At 39.9% G+C, this 24,355-nt stretch overlaps 1 protein-coding gene and 1 long non-coding RNA gene across 2 annotated transcripts in view; one reads left to right on the top strand and one right to left on the bottom strand.

Annotated features, from left to right (window-relative positions):
• The window catches only part of PRDM1 (PR/SET domain 1), a 690,597-nt gene that overhangs the window by 492,069 nt on the left and 174,173 nt on the right, over window positions 1-24,355 (top strand).
• Window positions 332-18,513, bottom strand: LOC116216348. The gene is made up of 3 exons (XR_004158962.1): window positions 18,474-18,513; window positions 1,163-1,277; window positions 332-417 (listed from the first exon to the last, which is right to left on the bottom strand). It is a non-coding gene; the product is annotated as an uncharacterized LOC116216348 (long non-coding RNA).

Below are 24,355 nucleotides of genomic sequence, written 5' to 3'. Positions count from 1 at the left end.
CAGGGGAAAGATGCTGATGAATCCTTTTCTGCCTTCATTGTAATTCTCTCTAATCAGTGGTTAATTTTTTAGTGTTCATTTTATTTTCTAGAGTGTAACCCTCCATACAAGTAATGCCATCTATTCCTTCATGGAAGCTTATTCAGAACAAAAATAGCTTGAAATAAGTTTCCCAGCTATAATGTTAGAGACATACTAAACAACTGAGAAGCAGTTGTTACTGCTGTAGTTTCTGTTTTTCTAAAGCTGGAAAAAGTATGGAGTTTTAAGTTTGTAGATTTGATTTTACATCTTTTGTTTTAAGTCACAGTTTACAGCTTGCACAGACATAAGGAGTGTAGGGTGAGGGAAAACTATTGTGATACAGTAACATGTAGAATCTTCCCGAATGTTCAGTGTCTTAGACCATACTGTCACCTGTAAAAATAAAAAAGTTATCATTCCTAAAAATCACAAATGAAGGATTTCCCACAGCCTGATGTCAGCTATATCAATACCTTTTCCACACAACTAAGTGCTGCACAATTACTTTTATTTTGTTTTTGTAAACATTATAAAACAAGGTATGCCTTGTTTTAGTCTGATGCTATGCTATGATGTATGTATAAAACAGTCTTCAGGGTACTTGGTTTTACTGTTAGTGAATGGTGATAAATAGCGATCCCAAAAGACTACTTTAACTAAACTACTGTCTTGTTTAATAATTTAGTTAGGCTCTAATCATACTGTCACCACGTGTGCCTTGTGCTCTAGCTGCCTACAAGCCAGAGCTGTCAGTGTGATTATTCACTATCCACTGGAAATCCCTACTTTTTTGTTTTGCAGTCAGGTCCCAAGTCCACATCTCCCACCTGCTTAGCAATTCTTAAAGTAAGGATCAGTGCGTTTTGATGAGAGATAGAGATAAAATCCTGACTGTGGAGAGCATTCCTTGAGCATAAAGAGCTTTAGAGTATTATAGAAGAGAACAAGCAAATAGAAAATTGCTCTCTACATCAGAAGTTAGTTCTGGACTGACTGCTGGCCCAGAGGAAAGTGTTTACTTACGCTAGACAATTTGTCTCTTCAGACTTCCTCTGCCGTTAAGACAAATATGATGGAAAACCTTGGATCAAGGCACATTTGCCAAGCAGGGGTAGGTGAAGGGAAACTGGTCTCATACCTGCTCTACTTCTTCGTAAAGCAGAGTACTGAATCCAGTTTCCAGCATCCTTCAAATGAGCATTCAGATGATAGAGGCAACTGATTGTTCTGACGCAAATCCTTCAGAATTTCTTCTGTTAATAGATTTCAAGGCGTAGAATAACTATGCAATGAAAGATGGAGTAAAATGCAAACTAGATTGACATCTATCCTACAGCCCTGAATAGCATGGTATTTATAAGTTTGCTTGTGATTAAGACCCACCTTTGAATTAGACGATGACAAGATTTGGAAACAAAACATCAGGGTAGATTGATAAGTTTCTGGGCCAGTAGGTTGAAAGCAGCTCAGACAAGGCTTGTCTCCTCCTCCTACTCCCTGCTGTTTTGTGGTTTTTGGGACCATGTACCAGATGCCTTTTCTGCACTTTCCTGATACTGGAATCTCACCAAGCCTGAGGTTAGAGCTTAAGAACCAGAGTGGCTGAGCAACTTCAGGACAAGAGTGTCTAAGGAAATTTTGCTATCTTCATGCTAGAAAATTCTCTCTTGCAGTTGATTCTGAACACTTCAGGAGTTCCTGAAGTAGCGTGACAGCCTGGCCTAACTCAGGTGGTAGAAGGATTGTGAGTGATATCTCTGACCAGATCTTTGTGCAGCTGCTACTAGTGCCGAGTCATGGCTCCAGAATTTTAAACAGCAAAAGTTTCTATGATGGATTATTAAGAGCTCAAAAGCCTTTCTCACAGAAGCAGAGCAATTTCAGACAGTAAGTCTAGGAGGGAAAAAAAAAAAGACAAAAAAGTTCATATGAACATTTTGTACAGTTGCCTTGAAAAACAATTTACAGAAATAGAATTGAAACTTTTATGGTATTGTAACACAGCCACAGCAGGTGGCTAGGTGTAACCCTATGGCATAGGCAGCCCTGATTTGTAGCTAGAGGATAATTCCAGTGCTTCCAGAAGGAAACAATAGCTAGAACATTAACAAACAAGCAATCTGCTCAAATGGTTGAGGGTGTGAAATCTTTTCTCCAGGCAAGGAGAAGTGGTAAGGGTATTATGTAAAGGAAAAGTTACTTTGAACAGAAAATTAAGACCTTTTGCTATAAGATGTTTTTAAATACAACTTTATTCTGGGTTGCAGTTCATATACTTTCTGTGCGCATGTTCTCCTCATCTTCCTCAATGGGCTCACACTGAGAGCAAATTCAAAGCAAACTTGTGAGTGCAGCTACTTCACAGTTGCCACATTTCTCAGTTTTCAGGTGTAGGTCACTTAATAGTTACTGTAATACTCACATTACAAAGTGTTTGTTAGCCGTTTTTTCCACTTCTTTTATGATGTAGTTAGGACTTAGTCTATCTGGAAGGCAATAGGAAATGGACTACCAGCACTGCTGCCTGAGGCATCCCAGGGTAACTTCAGTGCCCCAAGTACATTTCCTATGTGAGCTGTAATGTTGCGTTACTGTTGGACACAGGCAACTGAAGAGAATAAAGTAGTGCAGGGAGTGTGTCTGAAAATCTGAGACTAGTAAGGTTAAAAGGAAGTTTGACTGCCATATAAACCAGTGACCAGAACACCACCAGAGAATCATAGGATGGCTTTTGTTGGAGAGGACCTTAATGATCATCTAGTTCCAACCCTCTCTGCCATAGGCAGGGTTGCCAACTAGTAAGTCAGCCCACCCATCACTCCAAGTAGTTAGGAAAAAAGAAGCAAAAAGGAGCAAGAAAGGCTACCTACATGTGTTATTTTTTTATTATGTCTCTCAACTGAAGAGAAAAGTATCTGATTACACCAGTGTAGAAAGAGGCATGAAAAACACTTATCTCAGTTTACCACTCCTTTGGCTGATTAATTTTTAGATGCAATTAAGGAATTCCAAGCTAACTTCTTTTTTTTTTTTTGTAAACAAGACTTCCCCCACCTAGCATGGGCATCCTCCCATGGTTGCTGTTGAACAGTAGTAAAAGGATTCTTCGGCTCAGCAGTGTAGGGCACCTGGAGAAACAAATGGGAAGCCAGGGGGCTGCCACACACAACTGGGGACGAGGAAGGAAAACTATGGTAAAGGAGGGTCCCCAATTTCGTGTTCCTAAGCTGAAATCTTTGAAGGTGGGCGCATTTTTGAATTATACCTCTCTGAACTAGAGAGTCTGTGTGATTTAGTCCAAGATCAGACTTGCATTTGCAGGTATTTAGTTCAAAAGGGAGTTCCACTATCTGAGACTGGTACCTAACCAAAATCAAAATGAAAACATTATTAACAGAAAAATTTGGAACACATAGCAAGAGGGACCTTGTGAGCCAGATCTTTCTTTACAGGTAAGAATTTCATGCAGTCATCTTTATAAATGTATTAAAATCTGTCTTATCTATAGAGAATTTTGGATTCTTTCTCCAATTCAGAATGTTTTGTTAAAAACTAATTGCAGCTGAGCCACACACACCTATTTGCTCAAGGCAATATTATTCTTCTGCTTAAATATGCCTTCTCACTCCCTGTGAGTAATTCACTATTGTATTTATAAATCACAGTTGCATTCTTCCTGAGCATTTATTCTACTAGGACAAACAAGACAAACTCTTCCAGTTTACTCCTCTATATTTTACTGCTCACTGCTAATCCCCACAGCCGCTCACTGCACCTGCCCCAGCTGAATTCATGTTTCTGGCATGGGTGACCAGCATTGTAAAGACAATTCCAGATGCAGTTTTACAAGCATAACTGCTTTAATATTTCCCCATCTCCCTTGAAGAATTCATCCAGAGAACACTCTGGAACTGCACTTACCTTTTACTCAGGCACTACATACCAGACCAGCAGCCCAAAGCTAATTTATGATTAACCAATACTCCAAGGTTTTCTCTGTCTCCATAGCTTTTAATGGATAAGAATTTCTGGTATGAGCTGAAAGCTCGTTATTAAACCTCTAGGTTCATGACTCTGCACTCATTTTCCTTAATGCTGTTCATATTACCAGCATTTTCCTGTTTTTCCTCGAGAGTCCAACCCTCCACCATTTTGACAGTAACGCCCAGCTTCATGTCATCAAAAACAAGGAACACATCCTCCAAATAACTTATTACCATAAATTTAATCTCATTGCAATAAGCCATTGTTGCATAAAGACTTAGGGGACAACATGTGTCAGATTTTCCTTTGTGGTCTCTGTAATTGTCACTTATGAACTGGGCTAATGTACTGCCTACTGACAACAGCTAGCTACAGCCTGAGGAGCTTCAGCTACTTTAATAAAATCCGGGGTTTTGGTCCCCACTGTTTCATACTGCCTTATTTTGAAGGTTACAAGCAAATACAGCCCTCCTGCGACAAACACAGTTGAATATCGAGAACCTGCCCCTTGAAAGAGCATCTGTTGTCCATCTATCCAAAGCCCACCCCAGCAACAACAAAACAATCAGGATAATAAGCTCTTTCGAACAAGAGCTGCCTTTTTTTGCTTTGTATCCACAGCACTGGAAATGTAAGAGCTTGAATGATCTGCTCTCAGTTGCAGACAATGGAAAAATGCTGAAACACTAAAACAAAGCCCTCAATAGATAGAATGAAGCCTTGTCACTAAGATGAACTGCTAACAGCAAGTTCAGCTGAGCCTGCACTGAGCTAGCATCCCAGCTGAAAATAATGAAGATACTAAGGTTTTTTATTATTATTATTACTATTATTTTTGAAGTGAGACCCTTTGACAAATTATAACACCAAGGAAATTTATGGAACAATTGCTCTTCTCTGGGTGATACCTATGCTTTAAAAGCAACCCATCTATGACTACTCCTCTTCCACTTCAATACCAAATGCCTGCTATTTAAAAACAAGACATACTAATGAGTTTGCCCAATCAACATGGAATTAATTGACAGAATGGAGATGATGGAGAAAAAGCAAGAAGAAAACTGGTTCTACTTGCTGTCAATAGACTGGATGTGTTGTTGTCAAGATTAAACATCTGACAGTCAGTAACCATAGTAATAATGTACATGCTTCCTAACACAGGCACCCAAAATCCTGCCACTCTTTCTAAACAATCACCTGAGGCTTTCATGACCACACTCACTAAGTGGATATTATATTCCCATGCCCTCCAGTCTTAATCGAATAAGTGCACTAACGAATTAACACCACTTTAAGCCATTTTAGAATGCACTTATTTCATTATTTAAGATGTAAAAATGTAACTAATCTCAAACTCCATTTCTCACTGTCAGAAACTGCTGTCATTGCCTTAAGTAACGGTGCAGTGGAGGGATAGATAACAGGAAAACCAAGCAGCAATTGATTACTTTGTTGATCTATTTCTTTCAAGTCTCTTTCCAAGATCTGCTGCAAGCTGTAACCTTTACTTGTAATTACCATTAAGGAACATTGGTGTAAAATAATACTGAAAAAATTGTAAACTCTTGGAAAACAAAGCAGAAATGCAAAAATGGTCATGGAGTTGTTTCATTAAGGCTAAACGTTGTGGTTTAACCTGGCAGGTAGCAAAGCACCACACAGTCATCTACTCGTTCCCCACCTCCCAATGAGATAGGGGTATGAGGGGAGAATTGAAAGAAAAAAAAAAAATAAAGAACTTGTGTGTTGAGATTATTACTATTACTACTAAGCTAGAAAGGGAAGATAAAAAAAGATAATGATAATTATGCATATAATATATAAACATATATACATACACAAAACAAGCAATACACAAGCAATTGCTCACCACCGGCCATCCAAAGTCCAGTTCTGACCTCTTCCATGTACTTCATACATTGTTCATTCATTGGCATACATGCCTTACAAGCTGCAAGAGCAGCCAGGCAAGGGTATTAATATTTTGTATTCATTGCTTTTTTTCCTTATTGACTGGGTTTCAGAAGGCCAGAAGTGCTGTGTTGGTACAGAACTGCCTCACTTACAACACTGTGGCATTTCTCAGCAGGACTTCTGTGCCCAACTGGAATGGCTACTGGAGTGGCATTTGTTTTACCTCTTTTTAGACACTTTGAGACAAGTTACCAAAGTCAAAGCTAGGACTACCTTTTACAGTAGAAGCAGTCCATGTATTTTCTTGCTTTGAGGTGTGATAAAGGTGTGAAAGAAGTGCTTTTTGCTCTCTCTCCACAATGAAAGCAGCTTTGTGTGACCAACCAGCCTCTTGTAGCCCATTATCCTGTAAAAAACATAATTTCCTCGCAATGAATTTTGTATCTATGTCCATTTGGGTTAAAAAAAAAAAGCAACTGCTTGTTTGCAACTTTTCCCAAGTCATCCTCTTCACACCGTTTCAGAAAGCTTGATCAGCTGTGAAATTTGATGTTGCCTTGCAGAAACCAGATAAAAACATCAGAAGGGCAAGGCCAGCACTCAGAAGCCTCACTAGCATTACTTTGTGATGAATAGTTTTTCTTACTATTCTACTGAAGCAGGCCAGCTGGCCATGCTTACTTTAACATGCTATACTGATTTTGTATCTCTCCTATTTCCTGAAAAAGTATCAAATGACATCCAAGAAAAACATCCCTCTACAAGTCCAAATATAATACGGGAACTTTTTTTTTTTAATTAGACAACTTCCATAACAAGATCACAAAGGCCTCAGGTTAGATTGACAGGAAGCTGTATTCAATTGCCTGTTGACGCGTTATTTTTCACGTGCTATCCCTGCAGTCCACATATCACGCCTTCCACTATTTTTCCTGGAACAAAGATCCAATAGGCTTATGGTAGGCTGGTCCCACTTTAATACTAACACATTAACTTCCTTCCTTCCAGCTTCCTCAGTGTGCATACTGATGCTCATGAAAGCCCCTCAGCCACTCGCAGTTCACTAGAAACTGAACATTTTCATCAAAATCAGAATTGCTCAGGTTGGAAGAGACCCTCAAGATCATCAAGTCCAACCTCAACCTAACCATACTACCCTAACTCCAACAACCCTCCACTAAATCATGTCCCTGAGCACCACAACCGAACAGTTTTTAAACACATCCAGGGATGGTGACTCAACCACCTCCTCGGGGAGCCTATTCCAGTGCTTAACAACCCTTTCTGTAAAGAAGGTTTTCCTGATATTCAAACTAAATCTCCCCTGGCTCAACTTGAGGCCATTTCCCCTCATCCTCTCACCTGTTACCAGTGAGAAGAGGCCAACCCTGCTCTCACTGTAAGCACCTTTCAAGTAACTGAAGCCTCCTCTTCCCCAGACTAAACAGCCCCAGTTTCTTCAGTCACTCCTCACAGGGCAAGTTCAGCTGCTATTAAGCACTTTCTCAAATTACTCTGGGAAGGAAAGATATTGTACACTGGTATAACAGACCTATAACATCCTTGCTTTGTATTTGGCAATTTCTTAAGTCCTTTCTCCGCTCTTACTGACAAAGCTCCCATTTCGCGCATGGCACCAGTAGGCAACAGTAGCTCAAGCTGAGGAGGTTTATTTTTGTTCTTAAAAAAAAAAAAAAAAAAAAAGAAAGCTCAGAACTCAAGTGTCTAATATCACACCTGATCTCAAGTGTTTATTACCTAGTCTTAGAGAAAGACCTGTATCAACTTTTTCAGTTACAAGTGGCTGTTTCACAGTTTTCTATATCAGTTCCCCCATTCTTCTATTTATTATACTTTCAAAAAGAGGAGAGGCATTGTTTTAATAGCTGCCCCTCCATCAAGATGCTGTTTGTGGAAAGCAGTGTACCTCACCCTCCCTCCACACCCCCCAATTACAGCTTTATTACCTGTAAAATACCCTTAGACACTTCCCAATTATCATTTACATTTTTCTTCCCTTGCAGCTGACTTAGCCCAGAATCATTTTTCTCTTTATATCAGATAAAGTTACTGATTTGCATTATGTTTGCCTTCAACAAATGTAACAACGCTACAAACATTTTTCCTTGTTATATCAATATTTTTTACCCTGATACTTTTCCTCTGCTAAGTCAAAAATCTTCCTTATAGCTTCTCTGGTCTACAATGGCATATTTTTTAAGCAAGAAAATTAAGAGCATTCTTTAATAATACTGAAGATACTTCAGTACTGGCCACTGCTGTCAGCATATGTCACTCAAATTGAGATCTCCCATGAAAATGCAGGTATCTTTTTCTTTCTATACATTAGGAACAGTAGCTCGAGCCAGTCATCTGTTCCTCCATAAGTACTGCTGCTGTCTCACAGACAGCAACCAACACTGCCTTTGGTGCTTTTCACGATGAGAAATTAATCCAGGAGATCATTTTCTTTTTGTCATTTGTTACTGGTAAATAAATCCTTTTTTTTTGTTGTCGTTGCTATTTCAGTGTGCCCACCAGACCTATCCCAAGAGGTCATAACCAGTGATTTAAAGATTTCAGTCACAAGAAGTCTCCCATCAAGTTTCAGCAATGCCATCTCTACTGAATTTATGGTCATAAATGCGCAATTTCACTTTGCCTGTTTATTATCTAGGATCCCTCACGTTGGTTTAAACAGCTAAATAATTCCTCCTTCTGCCCTTGGGAACTAGGTTGATTTTACTCCCTGGAATATGGTTAAAGAACCAGGGAATGCTCATTCTCCCCTTCCCCCTACCCCTTTCACTTTCTAGAGCTGCAGAGGTCCCATGCTTGCATCTTCCCTTTCCCAAGGAGGAAAAAAGCAGCATTTTCCCCCGACCTGCTTAGTGACTGCCCACTGATCCAGAAACCTCCTTCCCCTCAAAGAAATCCGGGAGACTACTGCAATACTACATTTGTTTGGGCAGGCACTCTGCTAGAAAACTTTCCTCTTTGGAAGCATTTCATAGGTGCTGTCCCTGCCCAGTAAGCAGTCTGCAGGCTTCCTGAGGTAACAACAAGCAGCTCCTGTTGTTACTCTGGTTAATAGTTGACACTGTGATGCTTTGTCTCTCCCTCTCCCCTTAAAAGAATAAAAACTTTTCCGCACAAGTAGTGTTGCACCTCGCAAGAGGGAAACAGAAATGAGTCTTTACAGCAAAAAAAATAAATAAATAAAATTATATCCTAGCCGTTGCTCTCAACTTTCATTGTTCTATAGGAAAGGTAATGTTAAAAACACTGGAACCCAGTTAAAGGTTAACATTGGTACACTCTGCATAAATTCAGGCATTAATGAGCACAGTTCTGCCCTTTGATTTTTAGTATTATACAAAATTGCACCAGGGTGGTTACACCACACAGAGCTCATACTTCTTGGAATTCATGCCTGGTCTTGTCTGAGATGTATTGGACATTGAAATAGAACAGCTTTTGCAGTCTTCTGTCAATGCCTTCTAAAATGGTTCTTTCACAGGATATGCTTTAAACCAGAACCAATTATTCTTTTAGACTGTAATATAAATCATACTGTAATTAGTACTTAACAGCAATAATGAAAGAAAGTGAGAAAAATGGTGAAAGAAAAGGAGCGAAAAAGCAATTTATTCAAAGTAATTGTGCTTCTACCTATTCATTTTATGTGTTTGCCACTTTCAGATCTTGCCATCCTGCCAATACGGTAGCAGTGTTCTACTTCTAGCCCTTTATATGTCTTCATAAAATAAAAATCTCAGCTGCAGTATTCCCCTAATCCCAGAAGATAAATGATTCCCTCCTAATCCAAATCTTCTATCTAATGTCTCAGCATTTTGAGCTGGGAGATCTTACATCATCTGAGATCAAATAAACAACTCTTCTGTGGGGTGTCCTGGAGGAACTGCTGTCTGTATAGCCACTTTAAAGGCTGGGACTTTTTTCCCTCCTACATCTGAAGCATTTTCTTACTTAGGAAACGTTTGTTGCATTCTCTGTAACCACTCCTTACTTTGCTTGCTTAGTCCAGTACAAACTCACATTTAACAGCCTCTTTATTGCTTCAAATGCCTCAAGAAACTGGATTCAATTCAAGGCCAATCCTGCCACTAGGATATTGCAGGTCTCAAGGATTTCCTTGCAATTCTGCCTAGAGAAAGAAAAATAACAAACAGAAACTAGAAAATAGCCACCAAGAATAAAGGTACTGGCTGCACTAAACAAGAACGTCTGCATGATATTCAGGACTTTTTATTTACACTCTTTCATCAGCAGTCCACGGAGCTCAAGATCCTCAAATCTTCCAAAACTGAAGGGCCTGGTTTTGCTTTTGTACCTATATTTCCAGATCTATGGCTATGGAAACATGAAACAAGTACAAGTCACTACAGCTTCAATTTCTAAAGTTGGCAGCTAGACTAAATCAATGGTGCTCAGAACACATGCACTGTCTCGTGCATTTCAATGGACTGCGGGCAACCATTTGAACGAGGAGTTTTTCAGCTATTTCATCACCGATTATGCTGCTAAAACCATGGACATGATGTATCCTCTCCATGTGCCAATTGCATTCTAGCCAATGGTCAAAACCTTCCAAGATTCATCCTTCGCAGTTCCTATGGGATATGAATGAACAAGCACTGTAACTATTTTAGATAGCACTAAACCTAGACACAACAAAAAATACACAAGAAGTATCTGGAAAGCCATCAGTAGCATGTATACAAATATTTTTTCTTACAACTATGCAGAAAAATAATCAGCTTTCAGCAAAGCTGCATAGAGTTCCCAGCTCACCCCAACCTGATGTAAAATGGGAGCTAGGAGCCCTGAAAGACCATTCAGATCCCACTTGCCACCAAGCACCCAAGTGTACTTGCAATGAATAAATCAGTCTGTCAGCAAAAATAAATAAACAAAATAAAGTGGGGACACCGTTTCAAACTCAGAGAGGGTAGATTTAGGTTGGGTATAAGGAAAAAGATTTTTCCAGTGAGGGTGGTGAGGCACTGGAACAGGTTGCCAAGAGATGTGGTTGATGCCCTGTCCTTGGAGACATTCAAGATAAGGCTGGATCAGGCCCTGGGCAACCTCACCTAGCTGTGCATGTCCCTTTCACTGCAAGGGAGTTGGACTAGATGATCTTTAAAGGTCCCTTTCCACACTAAGGATTCTACGATAAGAATTGTAACTTTTCTTTGCTAACTCTGCTTTTTTTTATTTTATACCCACATTGACCTTGTACCATTTTATCTACTATGGCAGTCATGGCAACACAAGCTGTACTCTGTAGCCGTGTCAAGGAACAGGTAAAACTAGAGCTGGCTCCTGCATTTCAGAGCTGCATTTTAATCAAAATTTACTCCCTGCTTTTTCTTTGGGCAGTCCACAGACAGCATCATTTATTTCATAAAGCTCTTCATGATTTTGAAAAGAGCTACTAATACACAGGTCCCTCGTGAGGGCTGTTGGATGCCAGCACACCAGCCCATGTGTCCTTGTGCCCAGACAGCTCTCACCACTTTCTCCCACACGTGACAACAGGTTGTGCAAGCTTCATGCCCTTCCAGATCAAATAACCTGACCTAAGGTGTCTCACATGATGGGACAAGGGAAAGTGAAAAGTCAGAATTGCTGTGGTTTAATCTTTCTGAAGTGAAGCACCTGAACCAACAACATTTTTTACTTTTCTACAGCCTGGGGATCCACTTTTTTTTTTTCCTTTAAACCATCCCTCTGAAAAAAAAATGCAGTAGAAACAAGCTGAGAACAAGACTGACACTACAACGGAATTATAAGCTTTGAGAGCATATGTGTATAATATGGCTGAAGGCACAAACAGAGGAGGTCTCACTGCAAATGCCATGCAGTTATCTTCTGGTTATCTCCAGGCTGAAGTACCACAGCATAGTGTCAAGCAGAACATTTCCATCACACCAGCAAATACAGAAGGCATCCTGAAGTGCCCACATCATGCTGCAAGCTAAGCAGAACTGAGCTGCTGGCTTTGTGAACATTTATTTGGTGTGATGTAACAATCATTATTGTTTTTTTAGTGTGACATCAAGAATTTGAGCAAGAGGAGCTTTATCTTCTCTGCTGCAAACTTAAAAAGCCAACAAAACATAGCTCACTCTCTCCAAATAGCATTGCTAATATCTACAATTATTCACATGATGTTTCTATCCAGGGCAGCAGGCAGAGTGCCTTGCTCTTGTCATCCTGCTGTATTGCTGACATTCTTGATACCTGAACAGATGTGACACATTGACCATTTGAAAATAGCAACTGGCTGTTTTACAGCTCAAAAACATCTGTAGTTTTCTCTCTGAAAGGACATCTTTTGACAAGTTTTTTTGGTCATCCTGGACTTTCCAGTAATAGTTTTCCAAGCAAATACCCTGCACATCTTGGTACTAGTTGAGGATAAAAGATGCAATGGGACTAGCTACTTTTGGAAACACCACATTCATAGAAATGAGAAAGCAGTAATTATATACATTCATTTGGAGTTACTGACTACTCAACACGGTCTTAAAAATCTGAATTCCACTTTACATGTTAGACTGCATACTTCGGACCTTAGTTTTAAGGCCTGGAGTTTGAAAGCTTTTATATTTATTTTAGACAAAAAGATGCAGCGTCGAGCTCCAATGCTGTACCGTAAGACTTTCCTCTCACCCTAAGAGTTGCCTAGATTTGGGTTTCCTAGCAGAACACAGCACAATCATGACAGATCTTCCTGTAAGCACTGAAGCAGCTTCCAGCCTTCACAAAGTCGATAACAATGTCACCAAGCAACTGTGTCAAGCTTATCTTAATTTCACTTGAATTAGCACACCACTGACAGCTATCGGCTGCCACAGCCAGTTCAGTACTCACCATTTTCTTCTTGCTTCCAGTCCCCTACCAACCCACTGCCAAATAGCAAAAAGAGGTTGCTTTTGTGGGAGTGGCTTGTGCTGCTGCATTGCTTCGTCACTGCTGGTGATGGCAAAAAACACGAACACTGAGCCCACCCTGGGCCAGAGCTCCTCTATGAGCCTGTACTGAAGACTCCTTCTGGAGAAGCATCTCACAGCAGCCTGGTAGTAGCTCAGGCCAAGCCCTGCCAATACACTGCATTGTGCCAGCACAGCTGTGTTTACACTGGGGATTTCACCAAAGGAGCATAGATGTTAAAACAAATCATGCTATAAGTGGCATTATGAGAGCAGCAAGATCTGATCCATAGATCTGATCCACAGTGCAGACCTTCATTTAACTGCTCTGCTTAAAGAGCAGCGCAGCTCCTGGCCTACGCAGCATCCCACTGCCAGCATCCTGTGGCACCATCCCCATTCTCACTACAGGATGCCCCCAATGAGGATCCATCAGGCCCAGGGAGCACCAGATCTCCAGAACAGGTCCACAGTCCCAAAGACAGCCTGTCTGCCTCACAAGCTGCAGCGCTACCAATGTCAATTTACCTTTTGCTTCTCTCTCCAGATCATTAACTGTTAAAGAGGGAGAATCTCACTTCCCTCAGAATGTCAGAAGGGGTTTGCTATAATACATCATCAATCCTCTGCTAAAGAGAGCACAGTAGGAGACACCTCTGCCAAAAACTAGCAAGCAAAGTGAGGGCACATCTACAGCAAAAAGCTCTGCCCGGGCCTCCGTGGCTTCCTTCTGCTTGCAGGTACTCATGCATATCAGGCCTCCATAGCCAGTCCTGACAGGGCCATGTGTTAAAGGGTACCCAGACAGGAGAGGGGCTGCAACCAGAGGAGCCTGTAGCTGTGTTGGAGCCATGCCCTTGGTGACTGACTCAGACTCAGCACTGTGAAGCCTTGAGATAGTTGTGCTGCTTTGCCTGAAACCTGACTTTCTGAAGCCCTCATGAGAACATGAGAGTTGTACAGCTGTCTCCATACCACCCTGCTGCTTCGAGGGCAAAACAGTTCTCAGCTTAATGTCTCAAGTGGGAATTTCCAGCTGTAAGCTGGCTGTACTTCTAGTACAAGCAGGCTGACTTGCAGTCACACGATTTGCTTTTGACATTGAACTATTTGTTCTTTTTGTGTCCTGGACACTTCTACTGTGCCTAAGCATCACTCAAAATACAAAGGCTTGAAAACATGACCTCCAAAAAGCTGCAGAGCTGTTTGGACTGTACTTTTCAATAATCAGATCATTTTCAACACTACTGGTCTTTGTTTCTGAGGGCTTGTGTACTGCAAACATACCATGCTGCTGTATTCTGGTCACACAGCTTGTTTAGAATTGTGAGCATGGCTTGGTACCACACCCAACTTCCCACCTCCTGCACCAGCAATCTCTGATGCAATTGCATTGATCTATAGAGAAGAAACCAGGGAATACCCAGTTATCAGTCTTAGCAATGATGACCTGTGAGAATGGTGGATGAAGACCGTAGAAAATCCTAGGCAAAGTACACCCTTTCACTTTAAGAATGTCAGCAGAACCGGGTACACCTGCAGGAGGTGGTAGAGGAGAGGACAAGAGAAGCTGGGCTTTACCATCAGCCTTCCTGTACTTAAAGGGAACTTCAAAAACAGGAGGGAAACAGACTTTTTACACTATCTGATAGTGACAGGACAAGAGAAGCAGGCTCTGTACACAGCAGTGTTACATCTGCAGTTGCAAGAAATTACCTAGTCATTGCAAATAACATTTTTGAGTCTTCCTTTTGCACTGAGCAAGAGTCAGAAGTTGGCTCCTGAAACGACTGAGGTACAATTCTTCAGTCCCACTTCTGGCACAGTTCCAGACTTACATAAAGATGACTTATAGCATCAAGACTTGCAAAAAGCATCAAGGAAAAAATGCTGATCAGGAAATTTGGTGTAATTCCTTGGCAAAGTTCCTGGCCAAAGTCAAGAAGAGGAGGGTAGTTTAATTTTTATGGATTTATGGTTGCCTATAGGAAGGGGAAAGGCTTGATGTGGCTGTGGTTCAAATAACTAATTTTCACTGAATTGTTCCTGCATCCTATATTTAATCTGATTGATCCCTACTGTGTATTTTGAGTCCTTCAGAGTCTGTCCTCCCTGACAGAGTGCCAGATTCCAGTATGGATGCTCAGGAGGGAGAGAAAACAATATAAATCCAAACAGAATTGGATTTCTGCTTCAGTAGAGTCACTCATTAAGACTGCATTGGCAGTAGTTGCCAAGGTCCTTGCATTTCCCACACCACAGCCTGCAGCCAGTCTGAAAGCAAAAGAATCTTCTCCCTTGATCTGTTTAAGCACTCTGTTGCAATCATCAAGAGTCCTACAGCTATGCCATTGTATAAAGTGCCTGTTTTGTTATCTGTTTCAAGTCTAAATTGAAAAAAAAAATGTATTGGCTGACCACCAAATCTCCAAACATTTGTAATATACTTACTATCTTATATTAATACACATTTGCACTCATTAGAAAGTTACTGCCTACATTTAGTTAGAAATTAAGCAAGGTGTTACAACATAACTTTGAACTCCTCGCTCATAAAGCAATTGATAAAACTTATTCTGGTGCTTTCTAAGAGACTGTCCTTTTTCTGGTTTTGTAAGATTGCTAGCACTATGGCTAAGTAACTTACAGTGTGATGGAGAAAAGACAAGCTTTACTAGTTAAATAGCATATAAATAGCAACAAGATAGCACACCATCATATCACTGTATTCACATCCAGTTTCATTCCTACCAACATTCAGCAAGCATCAATGTACATTAGTAGGTACCATTTTTTCCACATGGGGGAATTCACTGACACACCTTCTCTTCATCTGCACTTCCATATCAGATGCTATTTTGTCAGACTGCCCCTTTGCACACAGTAACAAAATGTGACAGAACATTGGTAGGAGAGTTCAGCCTCTATTGTTATACCACCAGCATCTGCCTCTGACACTGCGAGCCAACATAAAATAGGAGGCATAACTTTGGAGCAGCCCTCATATTCAGTCATCTGTTCTGCTCTGGAGATGGAAGTCTAAAGACTCTGACAGACTTTTCATGTAATCTGCTCCAATACTTCACTAGTTTACCTTGGGAAATCTTTCCCCATTGCCTCACCTCACGGCATGCAAGATATATTTCTTGTCATATCTCATCTAGACAGAATAAACTAATCACTCCCCTTTGCAAAACAAGTTTAGAAATGATAAAGATTATTTCAGAGAGATTTTAAGAAAATGAGTCTCAGCAGGTCAGCTAGCTTTCTGACAAGTGCACACATTGTACACTGAAATGCAAATATATATTAAACTAACAGTTATCCACTTCAGATGTTTGGGTTTTTTTTTTTTTTAGTCTGCACACAATAGAATTTTTTTCCAAGTTAGTCATTATTTATCAGGTTTCCACAGTACATCCAAAATTAGTTTACCCAAGGGAAATATTCTTTGAGCTACCAGATCAGGAGCAGTATTTATAAACTCTATTAAATAAGAAAGAAAATAAGGATTTAAAGATTAAAAAATTATGCCATTTCCTAAGTCGATACTCCCACAGCACATAAACACAAGCTCCTCAGTCTCTCAGCACATTATACTCCTCACACAAACACAGCATCCAGCCTTCTGTCAAGTCCGAAAGCATCAGAGTTGCCTGTACTCCTGATCGTTTTTGCAGAGAAAGCGGTTGTGTTCAGTTAAGAAACTTGTCTTCTGAAACCAGAAAGAAGTCAGGAATTTCAAAGCTAGTATAGGCTATCTAATAAAATGTATTTGTACCTTACTGGCCAGTTATGTCATTCGTAGGGTTACATTTATACCTAAAATACTTTTCATCAGTTCTTTGATGATCTAATGTATTTCTAGAAGTTCTTCAACATATCATAGTCAAGAAGCAATTATTTCAATTGTAAAACATTTGGTGTGCTGTTAAAAAGAAGCATTATACAATCACTGAAAGAGGCTCTCTATCATCCTTAATAAACAAACATTAATCATTGTAGCCTTACCTAATGTGCAGAAATAACTTATAGGAGCTGTAAAACATTTTAAGATACCGGTCATTGCAGGTTAGAGAGATAAACATCTTACTAGGATGTGCTTCACTATTTCCGTGCATTGAGAGTTGACAGAATGATTCCTTATGTTTCTTCTCTAAGGACCCGTAGAAGAGCAATCAAAAGGTTTTTCTGTATCAACATCAGAAGCAAATTTGCCTTCTGATTTAGACAGCCTATGGTGTAGAAACGTAGCTAGAAGCAAGTATTGCTTCTTGTTTTCTACTAATTTGCTGGAAAAAGGATGTTTTCAAAACAAGACATTAGCTGTAGCAAATGCAAGCAATGGTACATCAATAAAGTCTAAATCATCTGTTTGTAGTGCATTTTTAAATTTTTCAGATACTCATAATGCTGTTCCATTGAGGTCTTGAAAACACTCAATTAGAGAGCAAATTATTTTTTCCACCTATCCAACAATAAACATTGGAAACATTTGGATATTTCCACGGTTTTGAGGCATCAGTAGTCACAGACTAATTGTTTTCTAAATTGAAAGAAGATCATGTTATTCACAGTAAATGAAGCTCTCACTCTGAAAAATGCTAGTCTGCTTCAGAAATGAGTAGAAAATGTTATTGAATTTGCTGTCATAGTCAAGAGATTTATATGAATGACTGCAGAGTACTATTGTTGTTTGCTGTTTTTACAGTGCTTATTTTTGTTGATCTCTCTAAAAATCTGTTGTTTTATCCATAGAAACTATTAAAATTATTTTTTCTGATCTATCCAATTTTCCTGCTCTCTTACATCTAAGAAGACCCCAACAGCCATGAAGAAATATCAGCACCTGTAGAAAATAAGCTTAATGTCCACACACATTAACTGCAAAGTCATCTCTCTGCTCAGCAAGAGCAAAGAGCATCTGTTAAGTAGTACAGAGCCCCTCTTCCCACACAGACATGAATGGACATGTTGCTGTGATAATCACAGACATAATCCACACAGACCAGTCAAACCAATGACATATCACTGACTCTTCAAAATGGCTTTGTTTCATAGTCAGCCTGTACTCAGTCAATATGTAAGTCTCAAGAAATAGGATTAAAATAATCTCTAGAATCTTGTAGCTCAAGCATTTAAGCATAAAACTACTTTGGCATGGAATTAAGTCAGTGGACAAGGGAAGAGCCACTGATGTAATCTGCCTAGACTCCAGCAAGGCCTTTAACACAGTCCCCCACAACATCCTTACATCGTTCTCCGCAAATTGGAAAGATATGGATTTGATGGGTAGATTGCTCAATAGATGAGGAATTGCTTGTGAGAGCACACCCAGAGAAGGGTGATCAATGGCTCAGTGTCTGGATGGAGATTAGTGACAAGTTGTGTTTCTCAGGGGTCAGTGCTGGGACCAGTACCATTTCATATTTTCAACAATAACATCAACAATGGGATCAAGTGTGTAATACTATAATATTATGGAAAGTACAGCAATAACAGTGGGATAGCAAAGTCTTTGGCTGCAGCGAATAAGGACAAGCCCAAAGGCAGCAGCTATGGATGTAGAAACAAAGTAAAAGAGCTGCTTACCTTTGGAAAAGCTCAGGTACACAGGGATCTCCAGCAAGATACCCTTACTCCCACTGCCAACCCTTAAATGAGTCTGGGAAGGGATGGATCCTGGCTCCACTCCTTCCAGTCAGTCAGGTGCATTGCATACACCTGAGCTTTCCTGGGTTGGCCCTGCCTTCCCACCAGGTGCTCAATTGCTGCTTCAGGCCATGACTTAGCATTTCCACTACAGAGTGTATTATCAGCAAGTTTGCAGATAAACTTTTGCCAAGCTATGTCATATGGTCAACAGGCCCTAGGGATGGATGCCATCCAGAGAGATCTTAACAGGCTCGAGCAGCAGGCCCAGATGAACCTCATGAGGTTCAACATATCCAGGTGCAGGGTCTTGCACCTGGGTTATGACAACCCCCACTATCAGTACAAGCTAGGAGATGTAAGAACAGAGCACAGCCTTGCTGGAAACGACTTGGGGTACTGGTGTATGGCAAGCTGGACATGAGCCAGAAATGTGATCTTACAGCCTTGAATGACAACAGTATCCTGGGCTGCATCAAAAGATGCGTGACCAGCATGCGTGATCCTGCTTCTTCACTCTGCTGGTGAGAACTCACCTCCAGCTACTGTGTCCCAGTACAGCAAAGATGTGGACCTGTTGGAGCGCATATAGAGGAGGGCCACAAAAGTGCTCCAATGGGTGGAACACTTCTCCTATGAGGACAGGCTGAAAGAGCTGGGGCTCTTCAGCCTGGAGAAGAGAAGGCTCGTGGGAGACCTTAAAGAGGCCTCTCAATATCCAAAAGAGGCCATAAGAAGGAAGGGGACAGACTTTAGCAGGGTCTGTTGTGGTAAGGCAAGTGGAAAAGGCCTCAAACTAAAGGAGGAGAGATTTAGGTTGGATATAAGGAAGAAGTTTTCTTACAATAAAGGTGGCGAGGCACAAGAACAAGTTGCTCCAGGAGGTGATAGGTGTGTTGACCTTGAAGACTTTCAAGGTCGAGCTGGAGGGGTCTGAGCACTCTGATCTAGCTGTGCATGTCTCTGTTGATTGCAGGGGAGTTGGACTAGATGACCTTTAAAGGTCCCTTCCAACTCAAAAGAATTCTATGATTAATGAAGTTTCAGACCCTTTTGCAACATAAGCTGTCGTTTGACCAAAATCACAACAAGGAGGGAGACCTGGCCTTCTGGCACCATTTGACAGAAGGAGGATTCTTCCAAAGAAGTAAAAGCCTTCTCTGTCTTTCAAACCTTTACCTTTGCCATCCAGGGTCTTCAGCCTTCAAACACAAGCCTTCAGACTATATCCAGGCAGCCTCCCTCTAGGTCTTCTGAAGATACCCTCTCGCTCATGTCTTTTCTGAACTCTTGCTCCCTAATGTTTTTCTCCTTCCAGTTCCATGACGAAGTTGTTAAAGCCTCATTTTACAACTTCCCTTAGTGCTCATAAAGTGCCAGCAATGTAGTAACTCTTTATGGGCTGGAGGTCTCTGCTATTTATAGGCTGTGAAACGAACATTTCCAGAGAGCCTTATTATGACTTCTGCACAGAAATTTCCATGCTATGCCAGAGTGAGTTGGCACAGTATCACATTTAAATGCGACACCCTTCATGAAATACTGAACTGACTTTTGCAATAAAGCATATTATGTTTGCCATTTACATAGGCACAAATGTAACTTTTCAGAAGTTTTCCTCCTCACAGAAGATTTCTGGGGCACAGGTACGACTTCTGTTGTATAGAATAAAATAGTTATTTCACCATTAGTCATGGTTTAGTAGCTTTGTCCTGTAGACAACAAATTTTCCTCTTTTTTATGCAAAACTTTGCTCCTCACACTGACTACAAGAATTTTTAGAGAAGGCACATTGAAGATGGATCCTCTGCCTGTAACTATAACATGCCTTTGCCAGATTTTCACAGCCTAATTTCAGGTTGGTTATTAGGAAAAAGTTCTTAGAAAGAGCGGTGAGGCAGTGGCACAGGCTGCACAGGGAGGTGGTGGATCACCATCCCTGAAGGCGTACAAGTCACGTGTAGGTGTGGCACTGAGGGACGTGGTAAGTGGGCATGGTGGGGATGGGTTGTGGCTGAACTAGGTGATCTTAGTGGTCTTTTCTAACCTTAATGATCCTATGAAAAAGCCAAAAGAAGACAAAGCAATCCACTGTTCAGAAATCATGGGAAAATAAGACTCTTGTAAGAATTACTCCTGTCTTCCAAAATATAACATTAATTTCCAAATTTTTAAATGAGATTTCTGTATTGCTTTTCTGAAAATAAAGTACCCAACTGTATAATATAAGAGTCATGCAGATTTTAAAGCCTGTATTGGATTATTTTAATCCAATGAGGCCTTAATCTAAAACTTAATTTCTCAAGATTTTATGAGCATTTGAAAGTAGAACTCTCTGGATTTATAAGACCTGTTATTAGGAACATTTAGCCAATGTACATTAGGCCTTAGGAGTTGAGGTCAGTAACATTTACTGCAGGTAATTATTCACAAGTCTTTTTAATAGAGTTTAAGTCCCAAGGCAACTTTTATTCAAATTCCAGCCCTTCCTAAACAGCAGGTATTTTACTAAATTAAAGACATTTTATAATTGAATAACCACTCATGCTTATGTAAGCATTTTCAATGACTCTTTACATTTTATTTCTTGTTTAATTCTTCTAGTTTCAATACTAGACTTGCCTATGACCACCTTCTAAGCTGAAGGACTCTGTAGGACAATTTTTCTCCATGAGGTCAGGAGGTATTCCAGATGACACACTTGTTAAAACTAGGGTGCCAGGTGCAATGCCACCAAATGTTGTTGAGAGTATTAATGAATTATTGCATTTTGATGAACTTCGCTAACGTTACCTCCCTAATTTGTTGAATTCTTGGTTTATCCCTCCACACTCTCTTAGGAGCGCTGATCAATTGATGCACATCTTTGCCAAGGCCCTGAACATACTAAAACAGGAGCTCCACAGAAGAGTAGAAAGATCTAACACTTGCAGAGCAACATTCAAAAAGCTTGCTCATGACTTTCACTACTAAACACCTCTTCCCGTGCTAGAGACAGATAAGATTAAAAGTACAACACACCAATACATCTTTGATCTATGCAAAGATCTAACCTTTTTTGGAAGTCCTCAATAACTAGGAGGGTATATAAAAAGTTAAGACATATGTGGGATTACTTTTCATTCTCTTCCCTAGGATTAAAATAAGATTTATAACTACTATACAAACGTCTTCCTAACATCTTGGCACATAAGACAAATTATGCCAAAAGAAAAATGTATTATAAATAAAGAAAACAAATATAGGTGTAATCAGTCATGCTCTACTCTAATTTAATGCTCTAAAAATGTATTTTTTCTGCTCACATCAAAATGAAAGGATAACGAAAAAAGAATTACTGTATTCATCAACAACAGGAGATACTTTGGTCCATACCTGGTCAATGTAAGATTTTCCAGGAAACAAAACTAATGCACATGAACATTGTCATTGAAACTACAAAGAAAAGTTTTCTTTTCCTCCTTACATGGGCAACTTTGGCCTTCTTATGAAAAATCCAGCAAACAAAGATTGTCCTCCACCAAAACAACTGTGCTTCCTTACTCTCAACTGGTCAACTACCTTGAAAACAACAAACAATTTTTAAAAGTCTGTAAAAATGTATTAAACAAAGACATAATATCAAGAATTGGAAAGAGGATTAATGATAGTGAAACAATCACACCATTATTTTACTCAAAATACACAATTATAATGCTAATGTGTTTCTTAGGTAAGAACATTTAATGTTTTTAAACACATTTTACAAGTACAGTCTTAAATACTCAGTTTCATAGTTCTTTCTGCATATTTTGTTTACAAGATTCAAGTAATTTTACCCTGAAACTCAGAATTTCACATCAGTTCCATCTGAATTACAAAATTTGCATATCTAACATTCTTAATTACCAATAGTAGACTTACAGATAAAATTGTTTTTGTTGGCCTCATTGCAATTCTGATAGAAGGTAAAGATGAATTACTGTTTTTGTATAGAATCCATACACTCCACAGACAGGACACCGTGCTGTTTTCCTAAGCAGCCTCCCCGTCCCATACAGCTCTAGCGTAGAAGACTCGTTGCCTTACTGTCATAACAGGAAGGCTTCATATTTCAGACAGTTTTTTCAGTAAGAGAGCAGTTCTGAGAAGTGCCACAACTACATTTCCAGCCACTCCAGTGAAAATTAGTTCATGTTGCTTCTGCCCAATTATTCACTCCAAAATATATTCTTCATGTAGGGTTTGTGAAGACTGCTGCATACTGGATCTTCTTTCCTACTCTTTCTACTTTGGAGACATAATAAGAGAAGAAGGATGATGATGGAGGCTACTCTAAGTGCCTGTAAGTTTTTCTGAAGACTTCTAAAATTATTTCTCCCTTGAAAGATTTTCCAAACTCACTTCTCCATCCTTAGTTTCCTGCAGTCCCATATGAACTGATGAAATTGTCCATTTTGCATGGGAGCAACCTTTATATAGTCTTCAGCATTTTTGGAGTCTGCCTTCTCCTATACTTCCAATCCAAGAAAATCATTTAAACTTTGAAACAGAGACATCATCAAACTCTTATGTGCAGAAAAATTCAGCCTTTCAAAATGGTTTTACCCCTAGCAGAATTCAAACTTCTGTTAGTAACCAAATATTTAATATTCCCATCAGCCTTTACCTGGCTGGGTGCCCCAGGAAACCCCCAGGTGCTTCATACCTGCCAGAGGAGCCAGGAAAATAGGCTGTGTAGAAACAGAAAATGGATGAGACTGAACCTGGAGACTCAAACACATTCATGCCTCTGGGAGTCCTCTGCAGAGGAAAATCCTCTGGCTTATTCTACTCAACTGCTCCCTTGTTCATTTAAACCAAATTTAACCAATCAAACTTCTTATTTCCACCCACTCCTTTTATTTGCCAAAAGTGATGCTGCAGAGAGGATATCAGGGAGAGCTTGACCAGGAGCAGAGGAACTGCATCAACTCCTTTCATGAAGCACAGCGGTCCAGGAGAGAATATGTGTTTGGAGCTTCCACTGAATTAGAAGCAATTCCACCTAATGTTTTCATTTTGACAAAAGTCAATAAATTTTGTTGAGTAGGTGTTCTATTGATTTTTTCTTCCTAACCAGCTGTACAATTGCTAAGAAGCTGATGTACTGTCAGACATTTCAGTGACTAAGCAATGAATAATTGGCACTTAACCCAACAAGCTGTCGCATTAGGCAGTCTCTGAAAGCCTGTTCACAGTAAACACTAGTTTTGAGGGGAGAGTTGCAGGTACAAATATTCCCAGTGGATGTTGCTTGGTTTTTTCTTCTTCAACAATTGTCTTCAAATTAGCCCATCTCTCCTTTATGTACACTATAACATTTTAGTTCTGTGACATTTTCAGCCTAGAACACCCACAATACATAGCATTCATATGTCTTTTTGATCATAATTATAACCTTATTTAGGAGTTTGCTTCTGCACAGAGAAGCCTAGAGGACTGAGATTGTTGTGTGATAAACAACTGCTGCTCAACTTTCCTCAAATCCAATTGCACGTTCTATAGCCAGGGACTTTCCATAGTGTTTGCAACCACACTTGTGACATCATTTGAAACTTCTTGAAAAGAGCTAATAGATATAGAAATTGAGCCTAGAATATCCATATCCATCTTTTCAGGAATATGTTACTGTTCACATTCCCATCTTAAAGTGCAGAAAACTTTCAGAAAAAGTGTTCAATGATGAAAAACCCTAGGGCTGTACTATAATATGGAACCCGATGATTACATGAATTACCTCTGTACTCATGCCTTGCATAGAACAGGTCATTAAATAGTTAAAACAAAACAAAACAATATTA

This window comes from Meleagris gallopavo, chromosome 2, assembly GCF_000146605.3.
Source record: "Meleagris gallopavo isolate NT-WF06-2002-E0010 breed Aviagen turkey brand Nicholas breeding stock chromosome 2, Turkey_5.1, whole genome shotgun sequence".
Classification (NCBI taxonomy): Eukaryota; Metazoa; Chordata; class Aves; order Galliformes; family Phasianidae; genus Meleagris; species Meleagris gallopavo.
The sequence above is the reverse complement of the archived record's forward strand: the minus strand, read 5'-3'. Positions and strand labels throughout refer to the sequence as shown.